This window comes from Dendrobates tinctorius, unplaced genomic scaffold (assembly GCF_039654945.1).
Source record: "Dendrobates tinctorius isolate UK_male_01 unplaced genomic scaffold, ASM3965494v1 ptg000128l, whole genome shotgun sequence".
NCBI classification, from domain to species: Eukaryota; Metazoa; Chordata; class Amphibia; order Anura; family Dendrobatidae; genus Dendrobates; species Dendrobates tinctorius.
The window spans coordinates 11,700,960-11,725,907 of NW_027361796.1; the positions used below are offsets into that span (position 1 = coordinate 11,700,960).

The window sequence follows — 24,948 nt, forward strand, 5'->3', positions numbered from 1 at the left end:
AAACCAGCCATGCCTTGTAGCCCGCCCAAGGCCTACATTGAGGGTTTGAGATGGGTTCCCTCATATTGTACTTTGTAGGGTAAAAAGTACACCCCATTTCAGGACTGCGCTAAAATTTAAATGTTTGTTGTTAAAATCTTGTAAATACTTATGTTCGATTTCATTTATATTTCCTCAGTCTGGGAGTACTGAATTGTACTAGGGGGGAATGTGGCACCCCAGGAGTTCAGTTGCCACAATGGCCTTGCCTTCCGCAAGAGGGGAGTGATGTCATGCATGACAGCAAGGAAGGGGTCTCTTTATCAGTTAATTTCAGCATACAACACAGATTCTGCTCCGGGCCAGCAGAAAGAGCTCTAAACCCAATTTCTGGGGAGCTGTTCTATGGTCAGGAGGAGGAAGTTAGTAGTTAGTTGATGCCTGAACAGGGAGATGAGAGGACATGTGGAAGAGAAGCTGGGGGCAGGAGCCAAAGAGGAGCTCATCCCCAGCCTTGAGCGACAGAGACTGGATGCCAGAGTCTGAGGCTGTGTGGGTACTAAAGGTCCCACAGGAGAATCCAGAGGACAAGAGGCTGCAGATCTTCTGTCCCCTACTGAGACTTGATGGCATAGCAGCACGTGTAAGCCGGAGATGCCATAAATGAGGGATCCCTGAAGTAGGCTACAGCTGCCTGTCATGTGAGTGGAGTTCTACCTAAGTAACAGACAGAGAGGAACTTGAGTGGAGTTCACAACAGCAAGTACCTCAGAGAATAGTGCTAGAGAGGAGACCTCACAACCCACCTGTATAAGAAGATTACCAAATTGCTTTCAGGCTGACCAACTCCAGTACCATCTGTGACTTGAGTCCTGGACTGTACCTACACAGCACAGTAAAAGGTAAAGGAAACTTCACTCTGTTGTGTCCTTTGAATTCTTTCTGCAACACCTTCTCAGCACTTCTACATCTACCAACATTACTATCTTCAACATCTTGCATCAGCTCTGTGACAACAGCTTTACCTGTGGAGAGCTATTCCATCTCTGCTGCATCCCACCATCAGTACCAGAGGCTCCGCACTGCAGCGCTGGTCATCTCTGATCAGATACCACAGGTGGCATCACTAACACTTTACAAACTCTTTATTTTTTTCCTGTAAATATCCCTTTTTATTGGATGCCCAGGGCCACGGACCGGGTCACCGCCGCTGTGACACTGCCCCTTTAAGTAGCGTCCCGGTACCAAATACGCCATGGCCTTGGCAGGCGCTCCATTACCATCTTTTCAGTTAGCCATTAAAAGGTATCAACCACTGAGAACTCTCAATTGTAAATATTCTTCTATCTACTGGCTAACACGGTACAAAAATATATATCTTTACTGTATCATGCATAGACTGGTAATTCCAGTATTGCGGCTGATCTGTATGGCGCATATTGTGCATCGTGGAAAACAGCTGTGTTCCACGGCTTTGAAGGTGGCTGTGTCTGCGACGTGTGCAGCATCAAACGGAAGGGAGATAAGGCGCATGTCAGTAACTGTGGGATGCACTTGCGTTCCAAAGTCCAGAAGTGACGTATGCTCCCGCTTTAAGACGATTGACCTTAGAGAGTAGGAAGCATGGATTTTAAGCCGGTGTATGTTCCATGTATTGGAACTTCATGGCAGACCATATATACCCGAATGTGTGCACCTTTATCTGTTGAGCGCAGGGGGTTTTCGCTAAGAAAGCATGGTGGAACATACATATATTTAGAATAATTATGGTAAAGTTTTCTAAGAAAATACGTCATCTCCCATCTTTACCCACATCTACTACTATGCCATTATGGCATGCTCCTATCTATGGTCACGTGATGAGCCCTTATACTAGGAGGGGGTGAAATGCGTAGGAACGATGCTATTGGGACAAATAATGCAATTTTCTTTCAGAAAAGTGACCTATTATGGTTTTTGTGGCATGCTTTTTGAACTGCGGCATTGTCTGCTATTTTTTTCTGTATGAAAGAGGCCATGGGTCTTGAGCATGTCTTTTTATTTTGATCACTGAGTATGTCTACTATAATACTATTATGATAAGGCATTACTTGTAATCTTTAAAGCACAGTTGCACTTTATTATAGGTGCACATTATGAAATTATGCTTTAAATATAATGGAAAGCTATATTTGATGAGGATTCTGGCTATACCATTTAAGTAAATGAGTATCTTGATGGTGGTATTTTTGTGGTTAACCAGTATTTTTCTATGGCTCAGTTTATGGGATAACTGGTAGGCCCAAAAATACATATTTGTGTGAAAGGGCTCGTGGTTAACCTACTAACTTATATCCCACCAATGGGATCATGAAAGATAATTTAAGGTTTATCACCTCAAGTAACTATAGCTTTTCCTGTTGTGAATTCCCTTGCCCAGAGTTCTGAGCCGAAGCTCCCTCTGCTCCCTCTGGTGGTTACTAAGAGTAGTGGAGCTGGCCAGGTTGATGGAAGTACCCCACCTGACGACGATAATTGGGAACCTGGGATTACTTGTTGGGAGCATATAATTGAGCAGGCTGCTCTTGGTGGTTGCTGGTGATTTCCTCCTTGTGCATTTGGAGTTCTTTTGTCCCCTGCCTGATCTGCATGGTTCAGCTAAGTGATTCTTTTGCTAATCCTTTGCATCTAATCTGGTTGTGCCTTTTTTTTGCTTTCTGCCTTGTTACTAGGGTTCAGCGTGCTCCCTGCTGGGGGCAGCGCTGGGCCCTGCTTCGTATGTTACAGCTTGTTCAGTCACCTGTTATGTTAGTATCTTTTGCTTTGCTTCCAGTTTAGACCAGAGTGCTGATCTAGCAGGGGTGAGGTCGTGTGGCCTCAGGTTTTTTGTGTATCAGAAGTGTTGGAATTTTTTAGGGTTTTGTGCGTGATTGCAGACAGTATCTTTTCTGTCCTGTCCTGTCTAGATAGCTTGGTCCCCACTGTTTGCTCAGTCTATTTTTCTGCCTGTGTTGTGTTTCATCTTGTCTCACCGACAATATATGTTTGGGGGCTGTCTATTCCTTTGAGGTCTAGTCCAGGGCAGTTTATATTTCACCTTTCTGGCTTTAGGCTTAGTTAGTTCTCTGGCTGTGATGAAGCGTCTAGGGCATCATAGGTACGCTCCACAGCTTCTGCTGTTGTGAGCTCATTTTCGTGTTTGCCTCTGGCTTCTGGTGAGGGTTATGGAGCTGGCTGTGCTGACAGAGGAGTAGTGAGTTCTCTATCTGGACTCCCTCTGTTGGTGAAGGGAGGTAATGAAGATGATCTAAATGGCAGAGATCAGCCACCTGAGGAAGAGGACTGTGATTGGACATCAGGAATTTTTGATTGGATTTAAGGCAGCCGACTCCCTAGTTTCTTGCTGGTGATTTCTCCTGACTGTGGCTTCTGGTTTCCAGTTTGGTTCCTGCCTTCTTAAAGCTAAGTTTTCTCTGCTATAGTTCATATGAGTTTTCGTCTGGTTACTTAGTTTTTGTGTTCAGCCAGCCCTGGCTGGGACTGGGCTGAATCCCCATTTTGTCTCTGATCAGTTGATCTCTTTTGCTCTGTCTTCAGAATGTACCTGAGTGCTGATATAGGGAATTGAAGTCTAGCGACTTAAGGGCCTTTTCTATCAGACATGTTGGACATTTTTTGGCAGGGTTTTTAGCGTGATTGCAAACAGCAGCTTTTCTTTCCTGTCCTTTCTAGTTAGTGAGGGCCCCATTGTTTGCTCAGCTTTTTTTTTTATCTGTGTTTGTGTTTTCATCTTTTTTCACCGACAATACATGTTGGGGGCTGTCTATTGCTTTGGGGTCTGCTCTGGGGCAGTTTAGATTTTCCATTTCTTTCTTTAGGCTTATTTAGTTCTCCGGCCGTGACGAGGCGTCTAGGACCACCGTAGGCACGCTCCATGGCTACTACTAGTTGTATGTATAGGATCAGGGGTCTGCAATCCGCTAGTTACCAACCTCTCCGGTTTTCTGGGCTTAGCTTGCTTTTTGTTTTTTCCTCCTCGGTGACTCATTCATAACATACTGCTAGTTGTGTTGATAGGATCAGGGGTCTGCAATCTGTTTAGTTACCAACCTCTCTGGTTTTCTGGTGGCTTAGCCTATTCCTCCATCCTCCTCGGTGACCCATTCATAACATTTTCCCTTATTTGATATATATGCAATTTTCTGGTTGCCTTGAGGATAATATTACTCAGCGTATTCTTTGTGTGTATCAGTGTGGATGTTGGGTTGGGTATTTGGTAGGAATTTTAGGTTATTTTTGAGTGGGGACGCCATGACAATTTGGGGTGTCAACCTCCTATATGTATAAGGGATCGATTAGGATCCAATCAGTATCAAGAGTATATTCCTCCCCCTGGTGAGGTTTTCTTTTTCCTATCAAAACCTACCCGTTTTCTTGGTGTTGGTGGGGATATTTTTGAAAGATTTTTTAATAAGTATCAATAAAAGGATATTTTTATGGGTTGGTGTTTTTTATGGTGTTCTAACTAAGGAATATTAAGCAGTTGTGTATCTCAACTGGAGCAATGCCTGCTGAGATACGCAAATGTAACTATTTACCAGTAGTTTCCCTGAATCAGGCTGTTGCCATGTGTCATAAAGGTGTTATAACAAAAAATTACTCTGCTGTTGGTTAAATAAATAGCGTATATTTATCTAGTGGTTGTCTGACAATTGCAAAGCCTGCTGAAATATGTGAACGTCACTATATTTTAGTAATTTTCCTAAATCTGCGGCTGTTGTGTCTCATTAAGGCAAAATACCAAAAATTTGCTCTGCTATTGGTTAGATAACTAGCATATATTTATCTAGCAGTTGTGCAAGTGATGCAAAGCCTGCTGAGAAACATAAACGTCACTATTTACCAGTAATTTCCTTGAGTCTGCTGTTGCCATGTTTCATAAAGGAAGTATAAAATTACTCTGTTATTGGTTAACTAAATAGTGTATATTTATCTATCATTTGTGCGAATGTTGCAATAGCCTGCTGAGATAAGTAAGCGTCCAGTGTGGCTGTAAAATTTACTTTCCGGAATTTTTTGGGGGGCCATTACTGATGTCTATAGACAAGGTCAGCAGGGCACATGTCCTACAAGCGTGTTGTGCACAGCTTCTATAGTGCTCCAAACACAAGTATACCATTCTAAATAATATTTTTTCAGTAGCTAAATGTAAAAAAGCCTGCTGTATCCCTTTTAGCTAGTTAGATTGGTGATTGTATATCAGTCAGTGTAGCGAGCTAGTGTGGCTTTTAAATTTAAGTGAATAGCGAGTATACTCGTTACTCGAGATTTCCCGAGCATGCTCGGGTGATCTCCGAGTATTTGGTTGTGCTTGGAGATTTAGTTTCTGTTGTGGTAGCTGCAAGATTTGCGGCTGTTAGCCAGCCTGAATGGATGTGGGAATGGCCTGTTTGTTATGAAATCCCAACATATATTCAGGCTGTCTAGCAGCCATAAATCATGCAGTTACAGCCACAGAAACTAAATCTCCGAGCACATCCAAATACTTGGAGATCACCCAAGCATGCTCAGGAAATCTTGAGTAAGGCCGGAGTCACACTAGCGATAAAATCGGACAAATTGAATGCGATAAAAAAATCGCATTGCATTCGTCCCAATGTTATTCTATATTGCTGCTCCCATCATGCGTTTTTTAATCGCATGTTCCTCGGACCGAGACAATCGCAGCATGCTGCGATTGTCACCGATTTTCGGATCGGATTCGACAATGCAAGTCTATGAATGCGATTAAAAATCGCATTGAAAACGCACCACACGTGTGACTTGCGATTAAATCGCAAGACTTCTCCAGGTCAACAGGAAAGAGCATCAGGCATTGACATTGGATGTCAATTTGATGCTTAGATGCGAATAAAATCGGTTCATCGCCGGAAAATGGGATGACAGATGGATCCCTGGAAAAGAATTCTTTGTGCGATTTCGTACCGTTAAAATGGGACCGATTTTTTATTCGTTGTGTGTGACTCCAGCCTAACGAGTATTCTCGCTCATCACTATAACTTTACCTTCCAGCATTTTTTTTGTTTTTTGGGGATTACTGAGGTCCACAGACATAGCCAGCAGGGCATGTGTTGTGCACTGCTACTATTGTGATCCATGCACGAGTATAGCATTCTAATTCACATGTAGCTAGTGAAAAAATATTAAACAGCCTGGTGTATACCACCTTGTCATTTAGTGCTGTGGTGATATAAAACTGTCTGCAGACTTAAGGCACATTTTAAACAAGTTATATTTTTTTCTGTTGCTAAATGTGAAACAGCCTGCTTTATCCAACGTTGTCATTTTGTGGAGGTGATATGAACCTGTCTGCAGACCTAAAGCACATTAAAAAAAATATCTAATTTTTCAGTTGCAAAATGTTAGACAACCCGCCGTATCACACTTTGTCATTTGTTTGGGTTGAAATTAAGCTGTAGAGGCCTGATACAGAGACCACAAAAATTCTTATGTTATTAACGTCATACCGAAAGGGACCTGACTTTAAAAAGAGTGTGTAGAATCTAGGGTGTTATAGAGCCCTGATCCATAGGCCACAAAAAATCTTCTGTTATTAACGTCATACAGTAAGGGACCTGACTTTAAAAATAGTTTGTAGCATTGAAGTGTGTGGCATGATCCATAGGCTATAAAAAATGCTTCTGTTATTAACGTCATACAGTGAGGGACCTAACTTTAAAAATAGTTTGTAGCATCTAGTGTGTTATGGAGGCCTGATCCATAGACCACAAAAAATTATTCTGTTATTAATGTAATACAGTAAGGAACCTAACTTTAAAAATAGTTTGTAGCGTCTACAGGGTGGGCTATTTATATGAATACACCTAAATAAAATGAGAATGGTTGGTAATATCAACTTCCTGTTTATGGGAGGGGAGAGACTTTTCAAGATGGTTGGTGACCTAAATTTACCACTAACATGAAGCCCAATATGTCGCGAAAAAACAATCACGGAATCTCTATGATGCGTTGAAGTGTTTCTGAGTTATTACCTCATAAAGGGACACTGGTCAGAATTGCAAAAAATGGCCAGGTCTTTAAGGTCAAAATAGGCTTGGTCTATTTTTGGAAGTTGGAGTGGGTTTTTTTAGATTTGGCTATCTTAGGAGGATATCTGTTTGTTCAGGTAACTATTACAGTGCAGAATTATTAGGCAACTTAATAAAAACCAAATGTATACCCATCTCACTTGTTTATTTCCACCAGGTAAACCAATAGAGCAACACAAAATTTAGAAATAAACATTTCTGACATTCAAAAACAAAACAAAAAAATCAGTGACCATTATAGCCACCTTTCTTTACGATGACACTCAAAAGCCTTACATCCATAGATTCTGTCAGTTGCTTGATCTGTTTACGATGAACATTGCATGCCGCAGCCACCACAGCCTCCCAGACACTGTTCGGAGAGGTGTAATATTTTCACTCCCTGTAGATGTCACATTTTATGAGGGACCACAGATTCTCTATGGGGTCAGATCAGGTGAACAAGGTTGGCCATGTCACTATTTTTTCTTCTTTTAGACCTTTACTGGCCAGCCACGCTGTGGAGTATTTGGATGCATGTGATGGTGCATTGTCCTGCATGAAAATCATGCTTTTCTTGAACAATACCGACTTCTTCCTGTACCACTGCTTGAATAAGAAACTGGCAGTAGGTCTGGGAGTTGAGCTTCACTCCATCCTCAACCCGAAAAGGTCCCACAAGTTCATCTTTGATACCAGCCCATACCAGTACCCCATCTCCACCTTGCTGGCGTCTGAGTCGGAGTGGAGCTCTCTGCCCTTTACTGATCCAGCCTTGGGCCCATCCATCTGGCCAATCAAGAGTCGCTCTCATTTCATCAGTCCATAAAACCTTAGAAAAATCAGTCTTAAGATATTTCTTGGCCCAGTTTTGACGTTTTATCTTATGTTTCTTGTTGAAAGGTGGTCGCTTTTCAGCCTTCCTTAGCTTGGCCATGTCCCTGAGTATGGCACACCTTGAGCTTTTTGATACTCCAGTAATGTTGCAGCTCTGAAATAAGGCAAAACTCGTGGCAAATGGCATCTTGGCAGCTTCACGCTTGATTTTCCTCAATTCATGGGCAGTTATTTTGCGCCTTTTTAATCAACACGCTTCTTGCAACCCTGTTGGATATTTGCCATGAAACGCTTGATTGTTCGGTGATCACGCTTCAAAAGTTTGACAATTTTAAGACTGCTGCATCCCTCAGCAAGACATCTCACAATTTTTGACTTTTCAGAGTCGTCAAATCTTTCTTCGGACCTATTTTGCCAAAGGAAAGGAAGTTGCCTAATATTAAGCACACCTTATATAGGGTGTTGATGTCATTAGACCACACCCCTCCTCATTACAGAGATGCAAATCACCTGATTTACATAATTGGCAGTTGGCTTTCAAGCCAATACAGCTTGGAGTAGGACAACATGCATAAAAAGGATGATGTGATCAAAATACTCTTTTGCCTAATAATTCTGCACCCAGTGTATATATGTCATATATATCTTATATATATTGTATATATATGTAACATATATAGAATAAATATATATATATATATATAATATATGTAATATATATCTAATATATATGTATATATTATATATACTGTATATATACAGTATATATAATTATATATTATATCTATAATACTGTTTATTAATATATTATATATACATATCATATATATAATATAAAATAATAAAAATATAATATATATAGATATAATATATATATCTTTGTATATAAAAATGAATGTGTGTGTGTATCACCAACCAATCACGAAGCATCTTTCATTTCACCAGAGCGGTTCAAAAGAAGCTGAGCTGTGATTGGTTGCTATGAGCAACAGTTTTCCTTGCAAACAATCACGAAGCATCTCTCATTTCACCAGAGCTGGTTATAAGAAGCTGAGCTGTGATTGGTTGCTGTGACCAACAGTTTTCCCACTTGACAACACCTCAGCAGACACTGACATGGTGGGAGAAATATAGCATCCCTGGGAACATAAGCTCCCAGCCATTGTCTGCCCCCTTGAAAGGAGCAGAGAGCACATGACAGAAATGAATCCCCCCTCCTGTGCCGATATACCCATCACACATCCTCCATCCAATAGGCACATCTTCCCTCTTAAAGGGATCATTGGTATGGAAGTCAGAGCAACTCCATCCAGCGCTTTGATTTTGACCCCAGGCCTCTCTTAAAGGGATCCCCGGTATGGAAGTTAGGACCGTTCCACTCAGCTCTGTGGTTCTGACCCCAGTTTCTCTTAAAGGGATAATTGGAATGGAATTTAGGGCAAATCCACTCTGCGCTTTGGTACTGACCCCAGGCCCTTCTTAAAGGGAGCTCCGGTATGAAAGTCAGGGTAAATCCATCCAGCGCTTTAATTCTGACCCCAGGCCTCTCTTAAAGGGATCCCCGGTATGGAGTTCAGGGCAATTGCCTTCAAATGTTCTGGTACTCACCCCAGGCTCTCTTAAAGGGATCTCCTGTATGGAAGTTAGGGCAAATCCCTCGGCGCTCTGATTCTGACCCCAGGGTTCTTTTAAAGTGATCATTGGTATGCAAGTCAGGGCAAATCCACTCAGAGCTCTGGTTCTGATCCCAGGCTTTCTTAAAGGGATCACTGGTATGGAGGTTAGGGCAAATCCCCTCAGCGCTCTGGTTCTGACCCAAGTCCCCTCTTAAAGGGATCCTCAGTACGGAAGAGAGGGAAAATCCACTTTGCGCTTTGGTACTGACCCCAGGACTCTCTTAAAGGGATCTCCGGTATGGAAGTTAGGGTAAATCCCTCAGCGCTTTGATTTTCACCCTTGGCTTCTATTAAAAGGAACATTGGTATGGAAGTCAGGTCAAATCCACTCAGCACTCTGGTTTTGACGCCAGGCCTCTCTTAAAGGGATCTCCAGTATGGAAGTTAGGACCATTCCACTAAGTGCTCTGGTTCTGACTCCAGGCTGACGGGATGATGTGAGATATAAGTGGTAGTTGTCCAGTGGCTCTGGCTGATGGGATGATGTGGGATATTAGGAGTAGTAGTCCAGTGGCTCTGGCTGACGGGATGATGTGGGATATTATGGGTAGTAGTCCGGTAGCTCTGGCTGACGGGATGATATGGGTTATTATAGTGAATGTGGCTATGCGGAATGGGCGAGGCTCTACACTCAGCTCTATATATATAGATATAATCATAATACTAATTATAATTAATTATATTTTGCTATAACTAACCGTAGTTAGTTACTATGCCCAGGCAGCGCCGGGCTCTTCAGCTAGTATATGTATACTAGATTAAGGCCTGATGCTATCGCATCGGGTGGATAGTGATGTAGTCGAGGCAAAATTGGCCCTGTAATTGCCCAGCAGTAGTTATGAAGTGGTAGAGGCAAATTGGCCCTGTAATTGCCCAGCAGTAGTTATGAAGTGGTAGAGGCAAATTGGCCCTGTAATTAGACACCGGAGCAAGGCAACACGTCCGCACAGCAAGTCGGCGTGAGGTAAATGACAAAATTCCGTGGGATCCAAGATGGCATCGGCGAAATCTCGCGAGATTTCGCTGACGCCATCTTGGATCCCGACGTCGTCCACGCCGGCGACATGTTCTTGCGGCGACGCCATCTTGGATCGGCAAAATCCCACGATCCTCAAAATGGCGTAGGCGAAATCTCACGAGATTTCACCGATGCCATCTTGAGTATCCCGGGATTTCGCCGATCGAAGATGGCTTCGCCGCAAGAACATGTCGCCGGCATGGACAACGTCTGGATCCAGGATGGCGCCGGCGGAAGAAGATGTCGGGGATTGTGCCGATGCCAACGGCGATTGTGGAGCAGCGGCGATGATGGCATGAGTATGAGAGACGGAGTGAGAGAAAGGGTCGTATGTGGAGTGAAAGAGGGGGGGACGTGAGTGGAGATGGTGAAAGGTGAGAGGAGTGTGTGTTGAGGAGGTGTGTGTTGAGTAGGAGTGTGTGATGAGGGTTATCATGGCAATAGGTGTGTTGTGACGGCTGGCATGGTGAGGAAGGTGTGTGTTAGGAAGGTATATGGTGCCAAGGAGTGTGCGGGGGGCAGAAGAGGCACAGTGCTACCGCCAAAGGCAGCTTCTGTCTGGATGTGACGTCACCAAGTTACAACCGGACAGAAGCTGCATTATAACCGGACGGAAGCTGCTTAGCGCATTTATTATTATAGATATATATATACATACTGTATATATATATTAGGGACAAATACAATTAATCTAGTGTTGGTTCTACATTATGGACATGTATTTATTTAATAAATGATTATTTCAAGGAACAAAATGGCGTAGGGTCCCCATATAATTTATAGACAGCAACACTATTTCTAATTGTATTTGTCACTGATATATATATATATATATATTATATGTATAGATTATATATATATTATATGTATATATATATTTTATGTATGTATATTATATATCTTATATATATGATATGTATGTACATTATATATATATATATATATATATATAATATATATTGCACAGTAAGGTTGAACAAAGGCCGTTAATTCATTTGTCGGCTTCTGTAAAATCATTACAGAACCCGACAGGATATGAGACATGATTTACATACAGTAAACCATTGCATGTCAGTAAGATTTATATATGTCCCTGACTAATAATAAGATTAAGGTAGGTGTGTGAAATTTGGTGTTAAATTAAGGGGCTAAAAATTTGCTGTTAAATTAAGGGGTTAATTCTTTGAAAAAAATTGCGTGGGCTCACGCGGTAATTTTGCAACCAGAGAGGGAAAGCCAGTGACTGAAGGCAGATATTAATAGCCTAGAGAGGGACAATTGTTTTTGCCCCCCCAGCTAAAAAAATCTGCCCCCAGCCACCCCAGAAAAGGCGCATCGAAGATGACACTTAGACTCTCTATTCGCATTGCGCTGTAGTGGTGGCTAATGGGTTAATAATGGGTTAATGTCACCTTGCTATTGAAAGGTGACATTAAGCCAGATTAATAATGGAGAGGTGTCAAAAAGACACCTCTCCATTATTAACCCTAGAATAGTAAAGCGTTAAAAAAAACACACACAGACATTAATTAAAAATTCTTTTAATGAAATAAACACACCTAGTTTTTGACCAAATTTATTCATCTGCTAATCCAAAAAAAGCCATGGATCTGTGAAAAACCCCCCCATTAATTTACATACCTCTCCACTGTTCAGTCAGTCCCCTGTTGCAATCCCTCAGAAGGGGTTAACTAGTTTACAAAGGGGACCGGTGCTAATGCGACCAGCCCCTCTGTAAACCACTGCAGAATGAATTAATTCATCTCTGCGCAGCCTCCCCGACTGACCTGAGATGAACTAATAAGCGTGGGAAAGTTTCTGAACTTTTTCCCACGCTCAAAAGTTCACCTCTGGTCAACCCGGGGACTCCGTGCAGCCTCACTGATGTCAGTGAGCATGATATAGTGCAACCTTTATTTTGTATATTGTATATGGAAGTAACTATTCACACTAGTCTGGATATGCCAGTCAGTTTTTTTTATTTGTATATTAGCTTACTGACTGAGCACTCCGCACTTCAACATGTGGTGATTTTAATTAAAGCAGGTTCCTACTTACCCATAAATGCAGGCATTGCTGAGAGAGGTGTCCACATTAACCCAGGAATTCAGACATCAGCCTTAGAGAGATATTAACACACTTAGGGACCCATCAGTCTTTGAGACCACCTTGACAATGGTTGATGGGCAGATATAATTTGGCCAAATTTTATGCTAAGCGTCTCATCTTTTTTCCTAATATTCAAAAGCTGTTTTGCTCTTCAAATTTCACATATTTCACATTGACATGCCTTAGCATGATAGAGTGCAACCTTTTTTTGTATATTCTATTTTACCCATTTGTTATTTTCAAAATAAAGAAAAAAACAGTATTCCTCACCTGTCTGCCGATAATCCATAAGTCCCATGATGTGGTCCACATGGCACATCCAGGACAAAATGAGCTGAGCGTGACCGTCGCTGACATCATTAAGGCTACCCCCAGTCACAGGAAGAGCACCTTGTGATTTGCTGTGAGCTGGCTGGCGTTGATAGCGGTCATATCACTGATGTGACTGCTCTCCAAACCATCTGGATCATCGTGGGACATAGCCATTAATGGATTATAGGCGAAAGGGTGACTATAACTTTGCTGTTTTATTTTTATTTTTGAACCCTTACCAGTTTGACAATACCAGCCCCCAGTTGTCTGCTTTTGCTTGGTTAGTTGTCAAAAATGGATCCCTCGCTATTGATTTAAATCATTTAAAAAAGTGAGGACCCCTCTATTTTTAATAGCCAGCCAAGTTAACACTGACTGCCGAGAGATGAAGCCCACACCTGTTTGTTTTCCCTGCTCTGGTTAGCATAAATAAAGGGGACTCCTCACAATTTTTCTTATTTTATTGATTTATTGCACAGGCACTGGCTAATAAATACTCATTATTGAACACCTGTTCTCGCTGATATGAGCAAGACCAGGTGTACAATGATGAGAGTTGAAGTCTCATTAGCCAACACCTGTGACTGGTTGTGTTAGGCGTCGGGTTCCTGTCGCTGCACAGCAGGAATCCTGAGCCTTGCCTTCGGCGATCTCCCATTCCTCTCTGGCTGCAGAGGAAGCTGCTCAGCAGACTTGTTGATCCCAGCACTCTGCTCAGACTAGCACTGTGGGTTTGGTTGCTGCTGCCACCTCTGGTCCAGCTATAGCAACGCATGCGGGTCAGCAGCGAACTACTCCAGGGACTAATGAGAAAATGGAAACGGTCTTAGGAGCGCAGTAAAGAGACTCAGACAAGAGATGGGGTTAAACCACAACGCGTTTCGATTGGAGGATCCGTCTTCATCATTTGGAAGTCACGGATCCTCCGTCGAAACGCATTGTGGTTTAACCCCATCTCTTGTCTGAGTCTCTTTCCTGCGCTCCTAAGACCGTTTCCATTTTCTCATTGCTCCTATCCTCCATTGGAGGTTTTCAGCTGGAGCTGCGGTGGAGACCTGACATTTTTGTCTGCCCCTGGGTTGCATCCTAAGCGCTCCTCTATGACCGCTTATCACTGACTCTTACTCCAGGGACTAAGTCCTCCTTTCGGTCCACTGAGCATGCCCGTGGGATGATCTCTCATTGGACCATCAGGAAGGTCCCAGAAGGTCGTGGGTATAAAAGCCTTGCATGGCCGCCCTGCCATGCACTATGATAGAGATTAATTCTCATGATTATAATGGTGTGTGATGATGGATGTATGAGACTGCTGAATGCTATAGCAGAACCTGGGGTGGCAGCAGCAACCAGACACATAGCGTTAGCTTGAGCAAGACGCTGGGACCGACATCTCAGCTGAGCAAGAACGTCTGTGGCTGAAGAAGAATGGGATTCCACAGAGGACATGGCTTGAGATTCCCCCTGTGCAGTGGTGGGAACCTGACACCTTACAAAGGGCTCTTGCAAATGCGACATGGCATTCACTTTCCATTCCAGCCAATTCTGTGCTATAAAAGTCAAATAGTGCCCCTTGCCTTCTGGGCCCTGATGTTCACCCAAACAGTAGTTTTCCAAAACATATGAGATATCAATGTACACAGGAGAAATTGCATAACAAATTGTATGGCCCATTTTCTCCTTTTACCCTTGTGAAAATAAAAAGGAATTTATCATATATTTAGATAAATTCCTTGAGTGGTTTAGTTTCCAAAAAGGTGACATTGTGTCCACTATCTATTCCAGCCAATTTTGCTCTCCAAAAGTCAAATGGTGCTCCTTCCCTTCTGAGCCCTTCCATGCACCCTACACTAGTTTTCCTCCACATGTAGGGTATTGGCATACCCAGGAAAATTTGCACAACAAATTTTACTATTCATTTTCTCCTATTTCCCATGCAATAATACAAAATGTAAAGCTAAATCAACATTTTGTGGGAAAAACTAAAATGTAATTTTTTCCTTTCACATTGGTTTAATTCATGTGAAGCACCTAAAGGGATAATAAACTTTTTAAATGTGTTTTTTAGCACTTTAAAGTGTACAGTTTTTAGAATGGTGTCACTTTGGAGTATTTTCTGTCGCATAGGGCCCTCAAGTCACTTCTATTGTGATGTGGTCCCTAAAAATTGGTTTTGTAAATTTTGTTGAAAAAAATTGAAATTGCTGATAAAATGTTAACCCTCCTATCTTCGTAACAAAAAAATGTTTAAAAAATGATGAAGATGTAAAGTAAATATGTGGCAAATGTGATGTATTAACTACTTTATGTGATAAAACGTTGTGGTTTAAAGACATAAAAATTAAAGTTTGAAAATTGCAAAATATATTCAAACTTTTCACCAAAATTCAGATGTTTTCACAAGTAAATGCAAAGAATATCGATTAAATTTACCACTAACATGAAGTACAATATGACACAAAAAACAGCCTTAGAATCATTGCGATCTGTTGAAGCATTCCAGCACCTCATGAAATGACACTGGACAGCAGAGGCGTAGCTAGGGTTTTGGTTCAGGGGGGGGTCGAAACTTCTGAGTGGGCTCCTAACCAGAGAACCTCAGCAGATGACTGCGCTGTTGCAAAAAATAATATATATATATTCCATTATTGCGGCGTCAGCGTGGCCCCTCAGTGCACGCCACAATAATGGAAGAGAGAGCGTCCCATCATTACCCTCTTCCTCTGACACACAACGTCACGTCATCGAGTCCCCGCTGTTTGCCAGTCTGATGGCACCACAGCTCCTGACATCAGAGCAGATCCGAAATCAGCGTGGGAGCGAGGAGGAGAGGTGAGTATAGTGTTTTTTTTTAAATTTATATATTGAGTCCTGGTTGCATGATTATGATACCCCATATGGGGGGGCGGCAGCATGATACCGGTATGAGGGAGCAGCATGACATACCCCGTATGAGAAGGGGGCAGCATGATACCCCATATGATGGGCGCAGCATAAAACCTGTATGAAGGGGGTAGTATGATACCCCGCATGAGGGGGGGCAGCATGACACCCTATGAGGGGGGCTGCATTTTATTCTGATGGGGCTACATTATATTCTTTATTTGTAGTCGGCTCCGCACAACTCGTACACATGTGGCTCCACTTCGTACACCTCGTACACACGTGGCTCCGCTCCATACACCTCGTACACACGTGGCTCCGCTCCATACACCTCGTACACACGTGGCTCCGCTCCATACCCCTCGTACACACGCGGCTCCACTATGTACACCTCATGCACACGCGGCTCCGCTACGTACACCTTGTACACACACGGCTCCGCTCCGTACACCTCGTACACAAGCGGCTCCGCTCCGTACTCCTCGTACACATGCGGCTCTGCTCCATTCAACTCGTACACACTCGGCTCCGCTCCGTACACCTCATAAATGCGCGGCTCCGCTCCGTACACCTCGTAAACGCGCGGCTCCATACACCTCGAACACATGCGGCTCCGCACAACTCGTACACACGTGGCTAAACTCCGTACACCTCGACTCACGCGGCTCAGCTCCGTACACATTGTACACATGTAGCTCCGCTCCGTACAACTCGTACACACACTGCTCTGCTCCGTACACATCATACACATGGGCTCCGCTCTGTACACATCGTACACATCGTACACAAGCTGCTCCGCTCTGTACACATTGTACACATGCAGCGCCGCTCCGCACACCTCGTACACATGCAGCTCCACTCCGTACACCCCGTACACTCACGACCCTGCTACATCCACCCTGTAAACTCTTGACCTCACACAGAAACTTCCCTTCATCCAGCACGGCAGAATCCTGCATTCACTAAGGCCCTTGATCATGTGACCTCGACTCATCCCCTCCTGTGACCTCATCACAGGTCCTGTGGCAGAGAAAACAGATGATCGATTCTCCTTGCTCTGCCACAGATACAGTTACAGCAGCGTAGCCTGAGTGGGCCCCCTCAGATCACTGGGCCCGGGGCGACCGCCCCCTCGGCCCCCCCGGTAGCGACGCTACTGCTGGTCAGTATAAAAAGAATGGCTTTGTCAAGAAGGTGAGAACAGGCTTCAGGGCAAAGGGAATAATGACATGAGTAAATATACCACATGCTGGATACCACAATTTATTAATTCCATATTTGTGTAGTAATTTTTGATGGATACACTAAGAAACTTGTCACTCTGATAGACAAATTCACTTGCCTTGGAGGTTTAAATTTGTAGTTGTGCCAAAAATGTTGTCTTCCTAACCAAGTTGCATCAGATTCCAAGAGGTTAAGGTGGCTTTTGATGATCCCTTTTGTTCCTGCCCTTCCTATGTCATGTTTGGGCTATTGGGTTTACCCTGTCAGTAACATATGCTTATCGCAAAGATTAAGCAATATATGTGAGAGTACACACATACAGTATGGTACAGTGAAACTGCAAAAGGTTTTTTAAGTTATTAATCAGTGAAGAGAGGTGGGCATGTTCGTTTCTCCACTGCATGATGGTGTCTGCTTATGGTTGGTCAATCTCAGGTAGGGGAAGAATTTCATGCCCCCTGAGACAATCTTTTTTTATTTCATTTTAATTGCAAGCATATCATTGTAGTCCCAGGTCCTCTACCAATTACTAATCCAGCTAGGTGACCAGCTCAGGTTATAGGAGTACACAGGTAAGATCCTCATCTCTTGGGATGTAGGTTACTTTTTAATATGACCATAACACATTTTTGGGCTTTTCATTAAGATAATCTTGAATGTTTTACATAAATTGTAATGTTTTAATGATCCATTAAACTGTACTTCAATAGAGATCTAGCAAATTCTTCTTACTTCAAAGCTTTTCATTACAAAAATCTTGTAAAGTCGTTTACTTTAGAGTGAATATAATGACATACTAATAAACACAAAAAATCCAATTTGAAAATATGTGATGAAAGCAGCTTATGTGCAGATGTATTAGAACAAAGGAATAAATGGAAAGGGCGAAAATACTAAATGAATGTTTTTAATGGAACCACAGTTAACAATTTACTGTAAATGTTCGTAATATGGTACAATGTGTAATTGTCATTAAAATGTCTTATTTCTAATGAGAAATGTTACCTTTATGAAAAAATTATAGCAGAATCTATGTAAAAGCGGTGCATAGAGGAACATGTCTAAAATACTTAAGTTAATAATCAGATGGATAAAATTAACTGTTAAATTAGATTATATAAGGTATAGTTTCCATTTTGGAAACTAGAGCCTTCAACGAGCTTATCTAGATGTGTGGTGAAGCACCCAAGTGCTTCACAAAAATTTAAAACGTTGATTTGTGAAAATAAAAAATAAATTTTTTTCGCACCAAAATGTTCTTTTAGCCTGAATTTTTTTATTTTCACAAAAGGTAAAAGGTGAAAGTGGACACCAAAAATGGTTGTGAAATTTCTCCTAAATACGTCGAAGCCCTATATGTGAAGGAAAACTACTGTTTGGGCACACAGCAGGGCTCAGAAGACAAGGAGCACAATTTGACTTTTTTAACTCAAAATTTGCTGCAATCATTAGCAGACGCAGTGTGGTATTTGGAGAGCCCTTGATGTGCTTAAACGGGGGGAAAAAACCCAAAAGTGATGTTATTTGGGAAATTAGACCCCTCAAGGACTGTAGATGTGTGGTGAGCACCTTGAACCCTCAGATGCTTCATAAAAGTTTATAACGTAGAGCGGTGAAAATAAAAAAATCAAATTTTTTTCCACAAAAATGTTCTTTGAGCCCCAAATTTTGCATTTTCACAAGTATAACTGTAACAATTTGTCGTACAATTTCTCCTGAGTAAGCAGATACCCTATGTGTGGGGGAAAATTACTGTTTAGGCAGATGACAAGGATCGGAAGAGAAGGAGTGCCATTTGACTTTTTGAACTCAAAATTTGCTGGAATTATTAGCCGACACCATGTGAAACATTTTTGTAAACTAGACCCCTCAAAGAATGTATCTAGATGTGTGGTGAGCACCTTGAACCCTTAAGTGCTTCACAGAAGTTTATAACGTTGAGCTGTAAAAATAAAAAAAATCACATTTCTCAACAAAAATGTTCATTAAGCCTCAATTTTTTATTTTCACAAGGTTAAAAGGAGAAATTGCATCATACAAATTGTTGTTCTATTTCTCCTGAGTATACTGAAACCCCATATGTGGACGAGGCCCAGTGCAAAGCTTAGATGGGAAGAAGTTCCAATTTTGGAGTTAAGATTTTGCTAGAATCGTTTGAGGTTCAAACAGGATTTGATTTTTCTTTTCTTTTTCTTTCTCAAAAGAAAATATAGTGTGTACAAAAGAAAATTTTCATGGTTGACATGACGCAGTCGACGCGTTTCAACTGCACTAAGCAGTCTTACTCATGGCGTTCCTACGCTCATTTGGAGTGGGGGCGCAACTGGCCCCAGGAGAGTCCCTCAGTATTGGGCCCCCTGGTGGAGGCGAGATGGTGGTGGCCATGGGCCTGAACGTATATGCCACAGCCACGGACCAGAATGGGGCAGTGGATGCCGCAGGGCGCAGCGTCCGGGCCGCAGCCGCAGGCTGGCATCGGGCAGCGGCAGCCGTGGGTGGCAGCGGACAGGCCGCAGCCACGGTCAGAGTCAGTGCCAAGGCAGTCACGGGTGGCAGTGGGCAGGTCACAGCTGCGGGTCTCGGTGTCTGGAGTGCGACAGTGGTAGTCCGGTCGGCGTCCCCCTGCTGTGCTGCTCGATGTTGTCCTCTCTCTGATACCAGTGAGTCCCCGTCCAATCTCCCTGGTAGGTGCGGGCTCCTTCCAGATCTCTGGCACCACCTAGGCTTCCTGCTCTCTCTCCCACTCTGTCAAGTGCCCCCTGCTGGCATTCTGCATTCCTTTTATATCCACTCTGCTCCCACTCCTTCTAGAACTGTCTCTGGTCCATCCTCTAATTATGTGCCCCGGAAACAGTTCTCCTAGGAACCTTGGTGACAGCCCTCTTGATTCCAGCCCAGTTACACAGTGGAAACTCTCCCCCCTACACTCCTCCAATCTGTGTGCTCGGGCGAGGGCTTGGGTGGGCTTGTATTTGTCTTTTGATATTGAAGCCTTTTCTGCTACATGAACTGATCCTGATCATAGCGTTTGGGGGGTTTTCCGGATGTAGACCCCTCGGAGTGTTGCGGTTCGGCTGTGGTGAAATCTTCTGGGGTGGTGGATGGTGGTTGGGTGACCGGGGTCATCGGGATATTGGTCTTAGAAGTGTTCGCTTGTACTATCGGAAGGTCCTCTTCATCATCACTGTTCCATATAATGGACAGAGGCTCTGGGGCCTGAGAAGAGACCTCGGGCTGCTCGGGGTCTGTGGATATACAGTACATGGTTGCAGCATATTGCGATGTACTGTTAGGGTGGGGTGATCCCCCTCTCTTTCAGTTTGTATCTCATACACCAGCCCATCTGGATTTATTCGTCACAGTACTCAGTAGGGATTTTCTTCCCAGCGGTGCCCCAATTTGTTCTGGGGGCACTGGTCTCATACAAGTACGCGATCCCCTGTCTGAAATTCGGTGGGTTGGGACGGGGTCTTCACTGGATGTTCCAGGTCCTGAAGTCTTGTTTCGACTATTCGGTGCAGGGTTTGCAGATGATACTGGTGATTTTGGACCCATGAGGAGACTCCTGTCCATGATGGCTCCTCCTCTGGATCCAACTCCACCTCGGTGATTCCCTTGCCTTCTCGGCCGAAGAGTAGCGAATACGGGGTGTAGTCGGTGACTCGGTGTACCCGGTTGTTATATACCCAGACCAGTTTGGGGATGTATTCGGGCCAACGGGTCTTTCGGTCGTCTTCCAGGGTACGTAACATTTGAGCTAAGGTCTGGTTAAACCACTTGCAGGCCCCGTTCCCCTGCGGATGATATGGTGTGGTTCGGGATTTGTCAATGTCATATAAACGATGTAGTTCCTCCATTACTTTCCCCAGGAAGCAGGCACGTTAGTCTGAATGAATTTGTTGGGGGGCACACTTATACTTGAATAAAATTCTTACAGATCGTGTAGGCGGCCGATTCTGCTGTTTGATCTCGGGTTGGGGTTACCATGGCAAATTTGGTAAAATGGTCCACCATGACCAGACAGTGCCTATACCCCTGGACAGCCGGACCGATGGTTAAATAGTCTATCATCAGTAGGGGCGCTGTTGTTGTTATAGTTTGTATAGGAGCCCATTGCTCAGTTGGTTTAGTTAGCTCACACCGGCGGCATGCATGGCAAACCCCTTCCACTTTGGCTTGTAAACGCCACTTTGGCTTGTAAACGGGGAGGGTAAGCCATCTGTTGTAGGCACTGAAAGGTCTTTTGTGCCCCTAGATAAGCCCCTTTTTCGTGGCTTCACGAGCAAGTTCAGTGAGCTGGGCCCCTTGCACCACTACCTGCCATACTATGGTTGGTTCTGTAAGTAGCACTGTCGGTACAATAATCCACCTTTGATTATCAGTTTCTCCCACTGGTGTAGCATCAGAAAAGTGTCTCTAGACAGTGTCTTTCTTTGGGAATTGTTGGGTAGCTGTCTTGTGGCTACTCATCGACATAGAGGGACGATTTCTCCATCTTCTTGTTGCTGTTAGATCCATTCATCCCAGGTTCTAGGATACTCCTGGTGGGTACCGTATGGGACTGTTCTCGTGCCACCGCTGTAATTTCGGCAGGGCTTAGGGAAAATGGCGTTTCTTCTCCTTCTAGCTCTTCATCTCGGCTTTGCACAGGAGTCGTGCGTCGAATTCAGCGTGTACATTCTCCACTCCACGTTTGTAAATGATTTTGTATTTGAACTTGGCCATCCGGGCCACCCACTGTTGCTCCAAGGCCCCCAGTTTGGCATTTTCAAGGTGGGCCAGCAAGTTGTTATCAGTTCGCACCACTACCACAGCGCCTGCCAGGTACTCTGCAAACCGCTCCATCATGGCCCACACTACCATTTGAAGCTCAAGCTTAAAGGAGCTGTAATTGTCAGGATTGCGTTCGGAGTCATGAAGTGATCAGCTACCGTAGGCGATCACCTTCTCCCGGCCGTCCTGCACTTGGAACAACACAGCTCCCAGCCCGTGTAGTCTCCCGTCGGTGTGCAGGATGAACGGTTGCGAGAAATCCGCGTGGGCCAACACTGGGGCTTCCGAGAGTGCGGTCTTGAGGTCTCAGAAAGCTTCTTCCTGTGGTTCATGCCATTGGACCTTCCAGCTATTGGCTCCGGCAGGGGTCCCCTTCAGCAGGTCTTGCAGGGCTTGGGCCCGGGGGTGAAGTTTTTAACGAAGCGACGGTAATATCCGGCCAGCCCCAGAAAGGCCCGCACATCTTTTAGCGTCTCAGGAGTAGGCAACTCCTGTACTACAGCGGCCTTCTCCATAGACGGTCTCACGCCCTCAGTGGAAATGATATGTCCCCGGTATTCGATTTGCATGCGGAACAGGTGGCATTTCTGGGGCATTACCTTCAACCCATACTTTTGCAGCCGTCCGTGCACCTGCCCCAAACATTGCAAGTGATCCTCAAACGTGGCGGCATAGATGATGATGTCCAGGTATATCAAGGTGGCCTCAAAGTTGAGGTCACCCAGACACCACTCCATCAATTGCTGGAAGGTCCTGGGGGCGTTGGCTAGCCCGAACGGCATACGATTAAATTCGAACAGTACCATAGGTAAGATGAAAGCAGTCTTAGCACGATCTTCTTCCAACATTGGCGCCTTCCAGTATCCGCTGGCCAGGTCCAAGGTAGAAAAGTATGTCGCCTTTCCCAGGGCCGACAGTGACTCCTCTATACGGAGAAGCGGGTATGAGTCTTTGATGGTATAGGCGTTCAGCTTTCGGTAATCCATGCAGAACCACAGCGTGTCGTCTTTTTTCTGCACCAACACGATGGGGGCCGCCCAGGGGCTCTGGCTTTCCTGGATGACCCCTTTCCACAGCATCTGACCCAGGGGTGTTTTTACCTCTTGGTATAATTGCGGGGGAATCTGCCGGTATCACTCTCTGATGGGGCCGTTCCTTCGGTGGGAATGCCGAGCGTGATTGTCTTGGTGCACCCGAAGTCATCTTCGTGGCTGGCGAACACCTCTTGGTACCGGCCCAGGAGTGCTTCCACTGGTGTATTTGGGTTAGTGCTAGACCGGAGAGTTCTGTTCGCATTTTCTCCAAAATTGCTTGCCCTTCCTGCTCAGGTGGGGACCCTGCCGTCTGGATGGAATGGACAGTTACAGCCCATGGATCTGCCGCATTTGCCTTTTACTGTGACGCTGAGGTCGGGAGCACTTCCTCCAGGGGTTTCACCAATTTCACCATTTCGGCACAGGGTCTTAGGACAACGTCTTGATCTTCCAGGTTGACACAGTGTACGAAGGCTGTCCCTTTCCTCATGGTGGCCAGGGCATGGGCCACTAGGATCCTGGGGTGTAGGTGCTCCGAGAAGCATGGCTCCACCTGCACCTCTACCCCCTCCAGAGGTATGGGCAGAGCAACCACCGTCTGTCCTGGCAGTAACATGAGCTGAGGAGCCGCAGGTGCGATCACTCATCCCAGCACCTCCCCCTCATGGCAGGTCTCTTGGACCCATGCCCCCCCGCACCAGCTGTTGGAAGACTTGCCCTTGGGAAGTGCGGGGGCTCCACTGTTTTAGAGTCTGTTGGGCTGGTTTGCTAAGGAGCAGGCTGCCAAACTCCCTCAATATATTCATGCCCATGGTAACAGTGTGTCTATTGCTTGGTCAGGACCACACCTCGCCGGCCTAGTTGTTTGCCGCACATCGAAATTTGCATCCAGGCTACTCCGACGACAGGAATTGGTAGCTGATTGGTTGCCAGTAGCTTTATCACGGATCCCCACTGGGGCCTTATGGCTTCAGGAAAGTGCTGCCAGAAATAAGTCTCTGGCATGGTTGTAACTTGTGACTCTGTGTCCACCAGGCAGCGCATCGCACGTCCTTCGAACTCTGCCCATATCAGCAGACACTTTCCAATTAGATCTTCGGGACTTCCACCACCCTGCATTGTGGGTTCTGGCTCCGAGCGGTGTCCCCCCCAGCTCAGAGCCCTTTAGTTTAATGGCCGCCGGGGTGGGCTTTTACCACACCGAGGGCACTCTCGGGCAAAGTGGCCCAGCTCACCACAATCGAAACAAACCAGAGGCCGCAGGGGTCGGCTGCCTCAGGGATTACAAGAACTCCAGGGGGCCGCGCCCAGCCCTGGTTGGCTACTCGTAGTCTCGGCCCTTCTCTTCACCTCGGCCAGTTCGCCACTAATGCTCTTCAGCTCCTGTGGCATTTCTTCCACCCATTGGGGCTCACCAATGGTGTCCATGGAGGCTTCAGTGCTCCGGACCTTCCCCACGGGGACTGTCACCCCCTGTTCTCATTCTCGAGTGCGTGCCTCACTCCCTACCTCGGAGAAGGCCATACGCGGGTTCACCCATACCCATTACCGCAATGCTTGCTTGGTCAGGGGGTCTCGCAGCCCGGTCACTAAAAGGTCACGTAGGGTTATGTCAAAGGGTCTTACACCTACACCCGTCCTTTTGCTCAGTGGCTGTGTATAACTCCTGTAGTACATTCATGTATTGGGTGACTGTCTCCCCTTCCCCTTGCATACGGCTGAATAGCCGGGTTCTCAGTTCTCCCATGTCAGTCGGGTCCACATGAGTCTCCTCCAAGGTCTGTAATACCCTGACAAAGGTGTTTCCTTGTCCCGGGGGCCTTAACATCACGGAGTCCCGCGCCTCCCCATCCAACGCCATTAGGGCCACCTCAGCCTCGAGGTCAGGGGTCATCGGATGCATCCTGAATAGCCCTCGCATCTGCTCCGTCCAGCTCCACAGCATGGTATTGCTGCCAGAGAACCTGGGCAGGTTACTTAACATAGCCCCAAAGATAAACTGGACCGGGGGCCTCCCTCGCCCCATTGGTCCGCAGCAT

At 44.9% G+C, this 24,948-nt stretch overlaps 1 pseudogene; it reads right to left on the reverse strand.

Annotated features, from left to right (window-relative positions):
* LOC141047588 (uncharacterized) overlaps positions 1-22,954 on the reverse strand; it is an 85,744-nt pseudogene extending 62,790 nt beyond the window's left edge.
* Positions 22,955-24,948: the final 1,994 nt, after the last annotated feature.